The sequence below is a fragment of the Cotesia typhae genome, unplaced genomic scaffold (assembly GCF_013202065.1).
Source record: "Cotesia typhae breed Kobodo isofemale line unplaced genomic scaffold, CoteBio_Ctyphae scaffold_91, whole genome shotgun sequence".
Classification (NCBI taxonomy): Eukaryota; Metazoa; Arthropoda; class Insecta; order Hymenoptera; family Braconidae; genus Cotesia; species Cotesia typhae.
Window position 1 is genome coordinate 1,470,668 of NW_027423781.1, and position 17,491 is coordinate 1,488,158.

At 31.9% G+C, this 17,491-nt stretch overlaps 1 protein-coding gene across 1 annotated transcript in view; it reads right to left on the reverse strand.

Annotated features, from left to right (window-relative positions):
* Positions 1-11,845, reverse strand: part of LOC141537360 (uncharacterized) — a 45,801-nt gene extending 33,956 nt beyond the window's left edge. Inside the window, exons 1-2 of the mRNA XM_074258307.1 lie at positions 11,785-11,845; positions 9,846-9,871 (exon numbers count right to left, since the gene is read on the reverse strand). The gene's annotated coding sequence lies outside the window, so the exon portion shown is untranslated. The remainder of the gene's footprint in view (positions 1-9,845; positions 9,872-11,784) is intronic.
* Positions 11,846-17,491: the final 5,646 nt, after the last annotated feature.

The following is a 17,491-nucleotide window of genomic DNA, read 5'->3' on the forward strand; positions in this document are numbered from 1 at the left end:
CCGGGTATTCACAACTCGTTGACATATTAAATTGTACATGAATATTGTCTTTATATATATATATGTGTAAATAAATATATGGGTAAGTGCAAGTACATTCATGATTACAACAACAAACCGTGTTATTGTTAATTTTATCGAGCAAATAATGCGCAGTGATAATAATCATTTACTAGACGAATATTTATCGTGTCGCTTTTCACGAATATTTGAATAATTCACTGTGCAAATAGAGTAATTGCTGTTGTAATATAAATAAACATTGAAAAATAAGTTTTTAAAAGTCTCTATTTAAAAAAAAAAAAAAAAAAATTACCTGACCTGGAATCGATCCCTATTCTTTTCTAATTAAAGTTTGCTAAGTCCAAAATTGCGATATCTCGGAAACTTATCGACGAATTTAGTTCGTCCAAGGCTACTTTTGATCCAAATCGATGTCCCTTGAAGATAAAGTTTGTCCGGAGCTGAAATTCCGCAGCGGGGTAAGATGGGCCGGGTGAAAATGTCATAACCGGGGGAATAGTCTTTTAGTGGTAATAAATGATGATAATAAGCTGCTTTAGCTGAATAGAGCTAGTAGACAATGAGTTTATATGAAAAGGCGATGGTATGTAGTGAGAATAATGGTAATAATAATAATAATAATAATAATAATAATAATAATAATAATAATAATAATAATAATAATAATAATAATAATAATAATAATAATAATAATAATAACAATAATAATAATAATAATAATAAAGGTAATAGTAATAACAAAGACAAGATAGTATAAAAGCAATTTCAAGAGTCACTGATTTCATTCCGCTACTAGGAACTATACACACGGATATACTACTGACAACAATTTCTCTAGTCCTTTGACACAATTGTCGCTTTATATACGCCCGTAAGTTTGTACTTTGTCGTGTATTCCAGGCACTACCGAAACAGCAAAGTTCATGGGGAACGTAGAATGAGAGAAAGAACGATTACAAACGCGCTACACTTCCGGATGAGAAACTGGATAAGACTATTTTTTTTTTTTTTTTTTTTTTCATAAATATATCTTACGAAATAAGAATTTCGTCCTGATTTCTCACGAGACGTTTCTTTTATCTCGGAAATGAACACAAAAAATCCTTAAATTTACCTTCTTTAACCATTTTTCCTCAGATCTAGATTAATTGGATTTTTTTATGCTTCAAATATTTTAAATTTTATTTAAAGTTTATAAAAATTACTTTAAAGGCTCAATTTACTTAGAAAAAAAAAAAAATATACTTTTCCGAGATTCGAACCTGCTACCTTTAATTCAATTTATATTTTTAGCTACAACTCGGAAACTAATCGACCGATTTAATTGGACCAAAGTTTATTTTATTAACCCTTATTCTATCCCGAATCCAAAAAGCCGTTACTCGAGTAAATCGGTCGTGGGTCAAATGGACCGGATGTGATGTCATAAGCCGCCTGAAATCTTTAACTCTCGATATCTCGGTAACTAATCGACCGATTTGTTTTTGCGAGGAGTCATTTTTTTCAGTATCGTAGCACGAATAAAATCCAGGGGAAATAAATGGAATTCCAGGCAGGTGAAAGTTAAAATCGGTAAATCATAAAAATTTTTTTTTTTGTGTATGTCAATCAGCAATTTGTAGGTTATATTTATATGCTGAGTAAATCTAGTAAATTTACAACTGGATTGTGCCAGCGGGTTTAAATTTAGTGCCGTTAGACATGCGACACAGAAAAAAAAAATATAATCGATAGATATAAAAAAGTAAGACGAGGTCTAAATTATTCGTCAATAATTGGAATCCGTCGGTGCATAAAATCCAGTATAAGCTATATGTAGTTAATATTAGTGGTATATGTTATAGATATAGATGAATAGATTGTGGAAATAGAATGACATTATTTGAGAGAATGGAAATTGGATTTTACCATTAAATGTATGTAGTTGAGTACGTGGGTACCGGTCAAAAGGGAGAGAGAAGCTAGTGCAAAAGGTAGTGAGTGTAAATCGGCGTCTGTGTCTGCACGCGGCGTACAATTAGGTGGAACAATATTTACTATTTGCCAATATGGTGATAGCTTAACAGTCCGTGCCATCTGGCACGTTTCTGCTTAAACTTACTTTTTACTGTTATTGTTATTGTTTTTATTATTTTTCTCGCGGTTGGATTATTATTATTGCTTCGATTTGTGGTCCATTACTTAGAATACCAATCACTGGAAAAGTTATGAATTTTATTGGTGTTTTAGAAACGATAGAGCTTTTAGAATGCTTCTAAAGGCCTAAAAAATATTAAAGAATGTTCTAGAGGCCTTGTAAAAAAATTTGGGAGCTTCTAGAATACTCCTGAAAGTCTATAAAAAATTTATTAAAGCTCTATAGGCTTCTAGGAAGTCAGTAAAAATTCTAAGAGTTTCTAGAATGCTCCTAAAGGTCTAAAAATTTTTTTTTGAAGGTTCTAGATAATTTTAATAGTTAGTTAAATAATCTAGGAGCACCTAAAATGCTCCTGAAGGTCAAAGAAATTTTCTAGGAGGTTCTAGAGGCTTTGTAAAAAATTTCGGAACTCCTAGAATGTTCTTGAAGGTCTAAAAAATTTTTTTTGAAGGTTGTAGATAATTTAAATGGTCAATTAAAGAATCTAGAGGCACCTAAAATGCTCCCGAAGGTCAAAGAAATTTTCTAGGAGGTTCTAGAGGCGTTGTTAAAAATTTAGAAGCTCCTAGTATGCTCCTAAAGGTCTAGGGAATTTTTTAGGAGGTTCTACATGCCTCTAGAAGGTCAATAAAAAATCTAGAAGCTCCTAGAATCTTCCCTAAGGTCTAAAAAATTTTTTTTAGAGTTCTAGAGGATTCCAATATTTAATTAAAAAATCCAGTAGCTTCTAGAATGCTTTTAGGAGTCTAAAAAATCTATTTTTAAAATTTTAGAATACTTTTCGAACATAATTTATGTCTAAGAATTCCTCGATTTTTATTTAAGGCTATAAAATTTCTTATAGCTCCTAGAAAGTTATTTCTCCATCTCATAAAATTTAACGTATCCTTTTATTATTAACCTTATCACCAGAAGCGCAATAAAAAGGAATGAAGCACCAATTAACATTTTCACAATCTTTATTTACTCATCAATAAAAATATACAAAGCTAATTACTCTATTTGCGCTAACAATACTTGTTTATTATTATTATTATTGCTCCTGTTATTATTATTATTATTATTATTATCATCATCATTGCGCAATGGGATGGTATTTGTATAACAAAAAATAATATTTAGAGTATCATTTTAGTGGAGTTGATTCTCGTTAAACTAAAGCTTTCCCCCAGCGGTTGCTTTTCATTCCTCTGTCACTTTTATACTCTATCTATACACATAATGTATACATATAAACTTCTATCTCATGACAGTATAATAAAAAGTATACGAATAAATAACAGTTAATACTTTATCGTTTTAAATTTACTCTCAACTTTATTCTTATTATTATTTTCCACTCAAAATAATAATAAACGACAGCACTTTGTGTTACTTAAAATAAAAAAAAAAAAAAAAACTTGCCCAGGATTCGAACCCTGTACCGTCTATTCAAGACTTTTAAAAAATATTTGTGCATCTATCTCGGGATCTAATGGACCGATTTGGACGGACCAAAGTTATAAATGATCTATATTGATGCCCGAACCCAAAAATCCTTGTTTGGAGCCGATCTGCGTCAGGTCAAAAATGGCCGAAGGGAGGGGGAAATGCCAATTAAGGAGAAATTTGATTAACGTGATTTCTAAGTGTTATTAGTGTAATATTAAATAACGGATAATGATATTAAGCTTATAGCTGACGTCAACGGATGCTGCAAGTGGTATATTGTGTTAGGATTAAATCTTTTGAACAGTTGGGGTGAGGTGAGCTGAATACTGATCAGCATGTCAATTGGCTCCGCGAAATAATTAATGGTAATTGCTTGTAACTGGGTAAGCACGCTTACCTCGACTGTTTCTCGGAAAACCGATTTAGTTTGTAGAGATATTTGGTTGGTCCGAAATTGGGCCGGCCATGGTCCATAATTGGGTCAATCTCGGGAAACCGATTTAGTTTGTATAGATTTAATTTATCTGAAATTGGGACATGGTCCATAATTGAGTCACGGTCCGTAATTGGGTCATCAGTAAAAATTCACTAAGAATGGTAATGGTTGATGTTATTTATCAAGTATTAGCTATCTAAATGGGTTTTATGGAGCTTTAATTCCCTTTTAGAGTTGAAATACACAAAAAGTTTGAGCTGACGTTGTTGAAATAGATACAAACCCCCCATTCATGAGCAAACGCACTTAACCACCCGTACTATCCAGTTTCACTTGCCAACGAGCTTTTGAATATTCATGCTTCGTACATTCATATACAGTAATTTTATATTATATTCTTTTATTTATTTTTATTCTATCCTCGCTTAGATTCGATCGGTCAAAAATAAAAAAATTTTTTTTTTTCGCTAAATATCAAATCTGATATTTATGACACTCTATTTTAGATTTCACGAGATTTAGCAAAGGTGTAAAAAAAAGCTCCTGAAAGTTTGAGAACTGTTAATTAGCATTTCATCGAGTGATTTGCGAGACACTAAAATTCAACCTCGGAAAAGCTATTATGAAATCGCTGACTTTCTTTGAATAGAGCTGAAGCTATTACTGTCCTACTCAATTTCTTATTCAGTGGAAAAACGTACCATTTGGCCTGTTTACACTCGAATAATGACACTAGACAATTTTTTTCCCGCTAAAATGTTAATACTCAAAAAAAAAATTAAAAACATAACTCCGTCAAAAAAACGGATTTATAAAAAACTGACGATAGCAGCATCTAGAGGAAGTAATATTGAGTAAATCTTTTCCTTAGACCGTTGCTCTACAATAATTAGGGCCCGAGTTAACTTAATTTAAAAAAAACGCCAGCCGCCATCTTGAAAATGAAACAAGCCCGTAAAAAAAGCTCAAATTTGAATTCAGTTATTTCTGTGACTTACTCTAAATGTTACAATACTCAAAATATTTAATTTAAGATTGTGGGGTAAGATGGGCCAAAAGAAAAAAATGAATTTTTATAAAATGAAAATGAGAAAAAGCTTGATTAAGCTCGACAAAAGCACTAGGTCAGCAGAACACATGTGCAAGCTCAAGAGCGTCAATAGAAGGTACGATAATGAAATTGATTTTCACTTAGCTCGCGCTATCTCTCTTCCTTCCAGCAAGGGTTTAATAATCTGCAGGTCATAAAGCTTTTTACCGAAAGCTCGATAAGTGTTAATAAATACTGAGTGGAAATCGTCAATCAAGCACAAGTGTTGAAAAATTCAGTGGGATTTGTGCAATGGAACTTAAAAAATAAAACAAATATGTGAGCGAATAATCGGATTTATTTAACAACTTTATTTACATTTTAATATTCAATTTTGTTTATCGGATGTAGTCACTAATTGTTTAGTGAAATTTGAGCTTTATTTTTCGAAAGCTTTTAACCGGAAGAATTTTAATATTTTATATCAAATAATAAATAAAATAAATAATGAATAGCGGATGATTTGTAAATTTAAAGCTTGCAAGCTCGAGTGAGAGGGTCGAGCTTTCCTGCAAGCTCGCATCTGGAATGATAGAAGACAAAAAAAGGAACAAAAGTTGCCGTCGCACGTCAAAATCTACCTAGTGGTTCCTGCGATATTGCCGGTCAAAGTTTCGTCCAAAGGGTACAGGGTTCGAGTCCTGGTTAGATTAATTAATTTTTTTTCCACAAATTGTTAGGTTTGAAGGATAGAAGCTCGAGCTTTTAATGTGATTAGCGCATTGTTTAATAGAAATTTTGATTAGAGGTCATCGCGTCTCAGTAAACTCTTGTAGAATAAAGGCAGAAGAGCCACAAGGCGAATGAGCTTTTGCCCTAGCCATTATCCTTTCGGGGATTCAGAGGCAACTTGCTAGATTAGTTTCTGATTAAGCTGGTCATGTTCACTCACTTTGAATAGTTTGGCGCTACTGTCGCAAAATGGTTAATTTTACTTACAAACTCAACTCAAAACTTTATATTCGCTATTAAATGACAAAACGATGGCCATTTAAGTAAAAAATTGCCACTAGAGGTTTTATAATTAAAATTCTGATGATAAAACACCTGAGCTTGCGGGCTCGGATAAAGCTAACGCGGATTTGAATGTACTTACGGGAGCTTGCGGTTACAATTTTAATAAACGGGTGAAGTTCAACTCAAATGAAGACGGAATACGCTTGAGCTTGCGACGGTTAAACCCCGAAACCTTCAAGCTTGCGAGGAATAATTGTTGTGCGTGGGATGGGACGCAACTTGATTAAGAGTAATATAGATTAAAACTGTAGAGATGTATTTGTAAGCAGATTTTGTATAACTTCAGAGCTTGCGGGATCAAGATTAGATTCTGTTATTTGAACTTGCAGGCAGAAGATTCATGAAAAGCATTCCGACGATGAAATAAAAATCTAAACACTTTCACCTCGCGAGGATTAATTTTAAGCTCGCAAGTCGTATGTAGATAACTGAAAGCTCAGATAATCGAACGTTGATATTTCTAGATTATTTACGTATTATTAAAGAAAATTTTTAACTCGTTTGATTACATGAAAATTTAAACATTTAGCTACAAGCTTTAGAGCTTGCAGCGTGTAATGTTATTGATTGAAACTGATTTTAAGTACTAAGAAGCTTACAGGTTTTAGAATCTTGTACGAACCTCATGTAAAGATATACGCTTTTATAATTAGATCATTCGTATGAGCTTGCAAGCTCATACAAAAAGCTCAGGGTGTAAACTAATGCAGGCGTATGGTTTATGTACTAATATAGACTAATGCAAACAATTTCTCGAAAAAGCTCGAATAAAAGCTCATTGGCCTGCAAGCTCAAACTTTTTCGATCGGATATCTACAGAGTAAAGTTCAAGGAACCCATAGAAACAATCAGACCCTTGAGCTTGCGGGCGGAAAGCTCAGAAACTTCAGTTTTTTGTGAAAAACATCGGTGGCCATAATCGAAAGTTTTTGTCTGTAGGAACTCTTAAAAGTATGTGTGCACCGACGTGTGAGCCGTAAAAGCTCTGGTGTAGTGCAGTGTCATAAAAAGTTTTGTGATAATAAAAAGCTCTTATCCGAATTTTATCGCCGTAAAATGAATTGATATATATTTATCAGGTTTTATTGAAGAGACTTTTTTTTTAAACAAGCTCGTCATCCTCGATTTAATATACCGTGCTTTTTTGTTCAGTGAGTACGAATAATATTTATTTTATTCCTTGGCAATGCGACAATGAAAATAATAATAGTAAATAAAAGAAGCAAAAATGAACGGTTAAAATATATGAGACAGCTCAAAAGCTCTTGCAATCTTCACGTGGCTTCTAAACAATAGTGTGAGCTATTTCTTGAGCGCGATGACATACGACGATAAAATATACTCAAGATAGGATGTATAGATATACAGGAAAAAAAAAAATTTTATATATAAGAACGTGCATGTAGTATAGTTGAGGTAAAAAAGCTCGAGAATAAATGTAGAGCTTTCCAGTTATTTTCATTAATTTTTTGTGCCTTTTTCTCCTCGGTTCGCCCGCAACTAGGCCATTTGCTATTTATTGAACCGGAGAAATAAATAAAAAAATATGTGTATCTAAATATAAATAAAACAAGGTTAGTAGATTACCCTTGTTGTAACAAGTATGTACTAAACAATCGACTCCAAGCTTTTAAATATTAATGAGCTTTAAAGTTCACCGTACACTTGTCAATCGATACTGCGACGGATGTTTTCAGTTGTTACTGTTCAGAAATTTTAATTTGAGTTACACCAAATCCGGTTGATAATTTTCGAGAAAAATCCATCTTACGGCATAGAAATGGCACATTTTACGCCGTAAGATGGAAGATAACTCCGAGCTTTTTGTGAGTCAAGGTCACTGTGACAGATTTTCCAATTCCAATCAAGTTAAGTTAAAAAAAAACAAATTCCATCTGGAGTCAAAACTTCAATCCATCTTACGGCAAACTATTGAATTAAAGGATTTTTTCCGTCTTTAGTTGCTTATTATACAAAATAAAGAAGTTCAAGGTTAAAGTGACAAACGTCATAAAATTCCATCTTACATCACCACAAGTCAAACTTCATTCCATCGTACGGCGTGTGTCGCATTAAAAACTCCGGAATTGTTAAGCTTCAATGACTTGAAGTCCTTAAATTTGATTAAACTCCAAAAACAATTTTTACCGCTCATTTTATGCCATAAGATGGATTGAAGTTCGGCTGATAACTCGACTTGGGATGTTGTCATCACAAAAATCCGAACATCATTCCATCTTACGGCGCATAGTAGTGCCATTGTACAAAAGATTTAAAGCCGGAGCGACTAGGAGTGATTGAATTTGAATTAAACACCTGGAAAATGAACTTCATTCCATCTTACGGCGCATATTATAAAAATTTTTGTAAAAAAAAATTTTTTTTTTCGATATTCTAAAACTAATTACTCCTATATTTATCGGAAAGTGTCTATTTTCTATCATTTAATATTTCATCTTACAAAAATCCCTCAAACAGAAACAATTATTTTTTACAAAAAATTTAAGTACTCGAAATATTTTGTTTCACATTTAGTTTCTTTCAAAGACTCTTTACGTCAGAGCTTTTTTTTTCATATAAATAAATATAATATATATATATATATATATATATATATATATATATATATATATATATATATATATATATATATATATATATATATATATATATATTTATGAACAAACAAGAAAGTTTATGTACATCAAACAGCTTCCTAAGTCTTTGATTTATTTTTATTCCTTTCCAACGGAATTATTTTCTATATCTATATATTTACAAAAAAGAAATGACTAATTTCACATAAATTTTTTTTTTCCACACCAATTATAAATTATATAAAAAAAAAAAAAAGTTTACAACAAAGGATGTAGAGCAACAAAGACGTCAGTGAATAAAAAAAAAAAAAAAATAATAAATCAGAGAGATAGCGTATTCAATCAATGAATACTATTGTGTCATTTCCCGTGGGCATTTTGTTCCGTCAGATCCAATTGCTATAAACACTTTGAAAGAAATAAAATACCCGGTTATTTGATATTTAAATCACTGAAATTTACTGAAATTTCTATCGTTTATCAATCAAATTATTATTATCATTTTTTAAATATTTTTCTAATATATTTATATTTTTTTTCTGACAAGTTTACTTGCGAGAAAAATTTTCGACTCTGCGCCACTTAGCGGTGACTTTTAGAACTAAAATTTTTTTTTAGGGTTTTAAGGAAGCCCTTGCGCTCCAGTTGAGTCTCCACAACTGTAGTAGTCAATATTAGAAGAATTAAGAAAAAAAAAAATTCTAAAATTTAAAAATAAATTATCGAACATTTTTTATTTAACATTGACGGCAAAAAAACTTCCTTAAAATCAGAAAACTAAGTTATAATTTAATAAAAAATTAACATTAATATTTAATCAAATTAAATCCAAGAACCAATATCGGAACAATTATTTATTAAAGTAGTTCATTTATTTTTACTTGTTTCATAATTTATTTCCAATTATTCCTAATTAAATATTCTACCTCACTTAATTTCTGTCATCGATTGTTAATTCATTGACTTTTTTTTAATTATCAAAAATAATAAGACTTGAGGTGAAAATAAAATTGAAAATTTCGAATTTAGAGGATCGCATGCAAGAGAATTTTTTAACAAGCTGCCATCTAGCGGTAAGCCTTACAAAGAAATCTTTGGGGATTTATTACTCACCGGAAAAATTTTCCGTACGGACTTACCTGAAAAAAAAAAAAAAAGACAAAATTAATTAAAATTTTCTAAATAATAAAGAAAATATTTAATATTACTTATAAGGTAGCTTAGAATATTATAATAAAATTTTTTAACAATTTACTAGCGAGAAAAATTCCGCCTCGTCGCCACCTAGCGGACAAAAATAAAACTAAATGCATTAAAAATAATTTTAACAGTGTCTTTAAATAAACCCAAGGTATTTGTAATCTAAAAATCTTCAAAGTTAATAATTAATGTTGAATAATTAAAATTGAGGTCACTAGCTACAGATATGGATATTAAACTCTTTGTCGAGTGAATAATGAATTCCCAGCAGATCAACGGAATGTAACTTTTTGTAACTTTATTAAATCTATTTAGACAAAATTAATTATCTTGAAAGGTATTTTTGGTCGATATTTTCGTCTAAAACTGTAAAATAAATGACTCCGGAGCTCAATTAAATCTCAAAATAGACTCTAGGTACTTTGAAGAACAATAATCCACCGTTAAAACCTCAATAACCTCAAAAAACGACCTAATTACCTCACCGCTTGCGAGAACGCCAGATCGTAGCCACCTAGCGGTGACCTCGGAACTAAAAAAAATTTTTTGCATTTTATCCACCGCAACTACCTCAGTGACTCTCTAAAGAGAAAAAAAAGCTGCTTTTCTTCAATAAAAATGATGGATTTATTAATATCGATACTCAAAGCATAGTTGAATAATTGAAATTGAGGTCACTAACTACAGAAATGGATATTAAACTCTTTATTGAGTGAATAATAAATTCCTAACAAATTAACGAGATGCAACTTTTCATAACTTTATTAAAATCCATTCAGACAAAATTAATTGCCTTGAAAGTTAATTTTTGTGAATATTTTTATTTAAAACTGTGGTTTAATTGACTCTGGAACTCAATTAAATCTGGAAATAGACTCTAGGAGCTTTGAAGAACAATAATCCACCCTTAAAACTTCAAAAACAAAAAAAAACGATCTAATTACCTCACCACTTGCGAGAACGCCAGATCGTAGCCACCTAGCGGCGACCTCGGAACTAAAAATTTTTTTTTTGCATTTTATGCATCGCAACTACCTCAGTGACTTTCTAAAGGGAAAAAAAGCAGGCTGTCGTGATTAAAAAGGACGGATTTATTAATGTCAATAATCAAAGCATAGTTATTGCGTCCCGGGGAAAGAGCGAAGATCAAAGAGTTTATAATTGGTGATTTTCAGCAGTGGAAATGAAAACTCAGCTTGCTATGGAATGCAACCATATCTACCAATAATTATCATTATTATTATTAGGAAATAATAATAACAGTTACTGTAATAACGATGATAACAATTTCAGAATTATTAACATTTCGCTGCATTAACGTCATTACTTTGATGCAGCTTCAATTATACGTAAAAATTTTAACAACTCAAATACTTTGCAAAATGTACAATTGCAATTCTGTGTACATATATTTCTTGGTAATTACCACTGATCAAACGAACCATTACACATAATGCGACGTCATATCATTTTTTTTCCACCATCGGAAATTTTTGATGTTGATAAAAAATTAAAAAAAAATTTGCCAAGCCATTTGACAAATTAGAAAATTGAACAAAAAAAAAAAAAATAATAATTTATCGCACGTTATCGGCTGTCAAATTTAAAACCGTCAAAATCACACTCGTCAATCTTTTGACAGCCGATAACTCGGGAACCAATCATCGGGGAGTAACGGGTGCAAATGTTACGGAAACGGCAATTGATGCTCTTTGACTCGGTTAAATAAATTTTCTAAAAATCCATGAAATTAATTTTAAATACGAAAAAAAAAAAAAATTTATTTTTTGGTCACAAAAATTTTGAAAAAAAAAATTGAAAGGATATTTTAAAAAAATTTTTTTGGGATTACCTTAAAGGGGCATAATTTAAAAAAAATTATTACATCACTGTAAGTATTTCCAATGTTAAGCACCACACACAATATTTAAATAACGTTAAATAAAAAAAAGCACCAAAATATTTTATCACAAAAATTTTAAAACTTCCTTAAAGACCGTAAAAAAACTCACGATGATGTCACTTAGCGCGCCCACGCAAGACTGCCACTCATTCTGGTGGCTGACTTGTACCTGATTCGAGCTACTGCGCCGGCGACTATTTTCTCGGTCTGTATACACAGAGGTACATGTTTATGTGTGCAATAAAACAAAGCTTACTTTTGTGGAACTGACGGCAGTTGTACTAAAGTAATTTACACTTAGTTATTTATTTTATCGATTATTATATTTTTTTCCTTTTTTTTTTATTTTTTAGTACACCGCGGAATACTTCAACCCGAGAATGAACAGGAATTATTTATTGGGGTGTTCGGAGAAACTCGATGAAGTAAGCTTGGCAAATAGTTGGTAGCGATTTTGGATTTCTGATTTGGTTCGTCCAAGAATTTTGGTGTTAGTGGGATAACTCGATAACTAATCAACTTATCTTAACCAGATTGGTGGTATTTAATGCGGGTTATCGTCCTTGAGAACCTTATTAAATTTGGAAAAGATCGGTCAAGTAGTTTTTGAATGGTAACCAAAAATATAAAGTTAGTAATGATGAAAGTGGTTTTAAAAATCTTGGAAAATTAGTGATAACTCTGAAACTAATCGATGGATTGGCACCCGGTTGGTGGAGTTCGATGCAGGTTATCATCTCGAAGAAGCCCATAAAATTTAAAAAGGATCGGTCAAGTAGTTTTTGAATGAAACCCAAAAAACTAAAACTGGTAATGATGTTGGTGGTTTCAGAGATTTTGCAAAAGTTGTGATAACTCTGGAAATAATTAACTTATTTCAACCGGGTTGGTAGCATTCAATGCGGGTTATCGTCCCAAAGAACCCCATAAAATTTGAAAAGAATCGATCAAGTAGTTTTTGAATGAAAACCAAAAATCTAAAGTCGGTAATGATGTTAGTGGTTTTTAGATTTTGCAAAAGTTGTGATAATTTTGAAACTAATCAATGGATTGGAACCGGGTCGGTGATATTCGATACGGGTTATCAACCTCAGAATCCGAAGAATATTAAAAAAATAATTGATCAGCTAGTTAAAATAACATTAACAAAAAGCTAACTTAAAAAGGACCTTTTCCAACTAACAAATTAACTTAAATTAGCATTATCTAAAAAGCAAACAAAACAAGTCCTTTCGCTTTTAATTAAAACGTTTTAACAAAATCCTTTGTCACAATTATTGATATTTACCTTGGTCGCAGAAGTGTAACTGTTGTACAGCTAGAGTTTTGTAAAGTCTCACGTAGTTAAGAACCAGAAAGTTATATGCCGCTAGAGCAGTGATAGATGTAAATTTCCTTTAGTTTGTGTACCCATATCTCTACGTATAACTGTATAACGGAAGTTTTGCTTTGAGCTTTCACTCGCGAATACCACAATTGGCTACTGCTATACTTCAACAGCGCTAGTACACCACTACTATCATCAATTCTATACCTCCTTTCTTTCGTCTTTCATGTGCTCCGCGATAGTTCAACTGGATGAATGTTTTACTTCTAAACTTACTACCGCATTTCACATATGCTACTCACAACAATATCAAACACTATTTTTCCCCAAACTTTGGCTTTGTTGTGGACAAAACACCGTATGTACACCTTAAAAACTTTCTAGAGTCATCAGCAACCTCGTACGGATGAGTTTGACACAAAAACTCTAGCACTTGCGAGAAGATCCGCTTATGCGCCATCTAGCGGTGACTTTTGGAACTAATCCCGAAAATTTTGTCTCTGGGCCCTCTGGCCCGTCCTAAGTCACTTTCTCGGGCGGATTTTTTAATTTGGAGAAGAAAAACGTCCAAGATGGGCCGTTAGAGCTTTTAGAGGTCGCGGATAAAATTTTTAAGCATATATTCGGGTTGAGATCTCGCTGAAATAATAATGGGCTGAGACGTAACACTTGGAGTGTATTTAGTTAGGTTATTACCGAGCTTTGGTGGTCCTGAGGGACAAAAAGTTACCAGCTGGTTGAGTATGTGCGATCAAATTACCTCAGAAAATGTGTTCTACCTCCGCTAAACTACCTATTAATAACTAAATAACCCATTTTATCAGCTCGCTAATTAACAAACTAACTAACTTACAGATAAGTTAACGTTAAAAATAAGTTTACATAATTAAATTCAGTGCGACTAATCTATACTGAAATCTAAAAGACTGAGTATAGTGTTAAGTATAGTGTGGATCACTCTATAGTGAATAGCATGTACGTCTGATGGTTTAAACATCAATGCACCCGGTAGAATAGAGGTCTTGGGTTGTAGATGGATTTTAGCGGCAATCTTGAGTAAGGGCTGCTGTGAATTCGAGGTGAGGGTTATCGAGTCTTACCAGTTTGAAGTGCTCTAAAGCAACACAACATTTTAAATTAAACTCTTCACTGGCAATCTGCCTTTGTCCGAATTGCTTTCGATTATTGTAAGCATTAATGACATTTTTTGGAGTCATTTCGAGGTTGAGCGATCGATTGATCTCAGCTTCACTGCGGTAGTTGATTTTTTTCCTGGTTTGGCTAGAAGGGGAGGGGGATAGAAGAACCGTAGGTCTTTTTTTTTGTGCTGGAAAAAAAAAGAATTGAAGTATTTTTCTGATGATAAAATAAAACAGCTTTTGGTAAATTTGCATACTAACCAAACAATTGAATTATTAGTTAAAAAGTATGTAGAGAGAAAACGGTGATTAATCAGATTATCATCTCGGGAAATCAAGTAATATTCGAGATTTTTAGTTTCATTAAATTAAACCGGAAAAAAAAATCGGATAAAAACAAATACGAAAAAAAAAAAAAAAAAAAAAAAAAAAAGGATGATATCTTTTGACAAAATCCAATAGCATTTCTGTGCAGAAAATTCTATATTCTATTTATTTTATTTCATTTCATACATATATATATATATATATATATATATATATATATATATATATATATATATATATATATATATATATATGTATTTTTAGCAAATCTTTTTTTCCAGTTTCACAAAGCTCGAAATATTTCCGTTGAATTTTTTTTATAACGCACTACTATTACTGGTACTCTCAATCCCATTTTTAGAGCTGGAATAGGAACTTTATATACGCACACAGGTCTACATACTTTTACATAGAAGATATATATATATATATATATATATATATATATATATATATATATATATATATATATTCCATATACGACACAATATTTAGTTTGGATGGAAAAGGACGTGGCATTTTCGCACTGCTCGGGAAACCTCAAATGCATATTTCATGGCGTACATGCAGATTAAGTGCTGCCTCAAGTTTTGGTGTCCTCTTTTTGACGTCGACGGAGTTTTAACGTCTGTTCTAACGTATTCTTTACGCATAAAACATCAGGTGATATATAGTTACAAAAATATAGTAGAGAGTTATTACACTCAAGAATTGACAGATTAATTAAAGTCTAAAAAGTATTTAAGGAAAACTTTGGCAATTTCACTCAATTGATATAACACGTCAATTTTTCATTAATAGTTTGAAAGGTTACCGGAAAATCAGAGCTAATGATCCACCCGATGTTGAAATTTAATATAAGAAAGTAGAGCGATAAAGATCTTTTCTTCGGGAGAGTGATTTTCCGATGGTTGTTAACTGATGTCGAGCGATTACGGAGTAATTAACTCACTTGCATTCTTGATGGTTTGGTTCTACAAAATGGAGGTACTTAAGTGATATTTGAGCTTGTAAATTTACACAAACTACTTTAGTATATAAACTACGGTCTCTTATATATAGGATGTGCTACTTGTAGAAACAGAGATTCCATTTCAGCATGCACCAATTCACTTATTTCTAAGCCCTGCACCATTTGTATTTATTATTTATGATGACATGTACTCAGGTTATGTTTTAAATTGTTGAATTAGGTTATTATAATCTATAGTTTATACCATGTACACGTTTTATCTATGAATAAGTAACTTGACGGGATAGTTTAAGATTTCAAAGTGAATTTTTGGTTAAAAAAATTATTAAAAAAATAAAATTCGAGTGTGGGTCGATAGAAAATTTAGTGCTCTACAAAAATGGTTTTTGACCTTATGGTCGTAGAACCAAGGGTTTCAAAGTTACAGCTCTTTAAAGATAAATGAATTAAGAAAATCCCAGCAAACAATTTTAAAATCGAACAATTACTTTTTTATCGTGATAAAAAATTGAAAGAAAATTTCGTCTTGAGTTTGGAGCGTCTAGAAGGTACTTCTTTGTCAATTATTAAATTCTGTAAATTTTTTAGGGGTGTAGAGGGTATTCAAAGCGCGCGAACCAGTTCAAAAATTAATGAATGCCTTTTAAAATTCAATGCCCGGAGTTGTGTCGTAAAACTTGATAAGGTCATAAAGCTTAAGTCTGGAGATAATATTTTTGATGGAAACCTCTTAATTTTCCGCGTAGTAATAGATGACAATTGAAAATTGACCGTAATTGTGATAGCAAGATGAATTGAGTAACGAAGAGCGAGAAAGTCGAGGATGAGAAGAATCAATAATCTCGAGAATATCATCCGGGGAATTAAGGGGAAATAAAATAGAGTTGGATGTAAAAAGTTATTACGAGACTCGGAGTCTTAGGTACTCCCTTTTCCTTCTACCACCCGAAGTGTTGGTAATATTTTATTAAAGCCAGTTACTCTGGTTCTGGTTCTAGTTCTTTTCCTTTCACCTAGCACTCAGCTCAATTCACATGTACTCGCTCAATACACAAGTGTGGCTCTATTTACTGCCGATAGCTTCTTTTCGCTATTTCATTTTAAGGATCTTTGATGTACAAGCAAGAATTTTCTTTGACTATCTAGGCATACACTTTTATAAATTCAAGTCATTACTGGATTTCACATTTTATGAAACGGAAATATTATGTCGGTAAATATTACGCTGAAATGGATTAAATTTTTTGCTAGTCATTATAAATCTGATGTTAAGAAGAGAATCAATAGGATTCGATGATTCAAGAGTGCGTTATTCAACTATAAGTCCTTTATTCATTGGATGTTCGAATATGACATAGAATTCTAACAAAGTTATTTTAAATCACATATAAGACATTTTTTAGATTACCTAATCTTTAAAGGGCTGTAACTTTGAAACCCTTGGTCCTACGACCGTAAGGTCAAGGACCACTTTTGTAGGGCGGTAAATTTCCTGTGAATCCGTACTTCGTTTTTTTTCCAAAAATTAATTTTTAATCAAAGCCACACTTTTTTAAATCAGGCCCCAAAATTTTGAACTCAAAAATTTGAAGAACTAAGTTTAAAACCTCTGTAACTTCGAAACCCTTGCTCCTACGACCATAAGATCAAGGACCTTTTTTGTAGGGCAGTAAATTTCCTATCGACCCACACATGACTTTTTTTTTTTAATTAATTTTTAATTAAGAATCAACGATTCAAAATTTAACTACCGTTTTAATTACAAGCATCTAATTAAACAGAGTTCAAAAAGGGGCAACAATAGAAAGCTAAGTGAAATTATAGACACAATATCTGGTTGTCTATAACATCCGGTTGGTGAAATGCAGAAAGCAGCTACCACAAGTACCG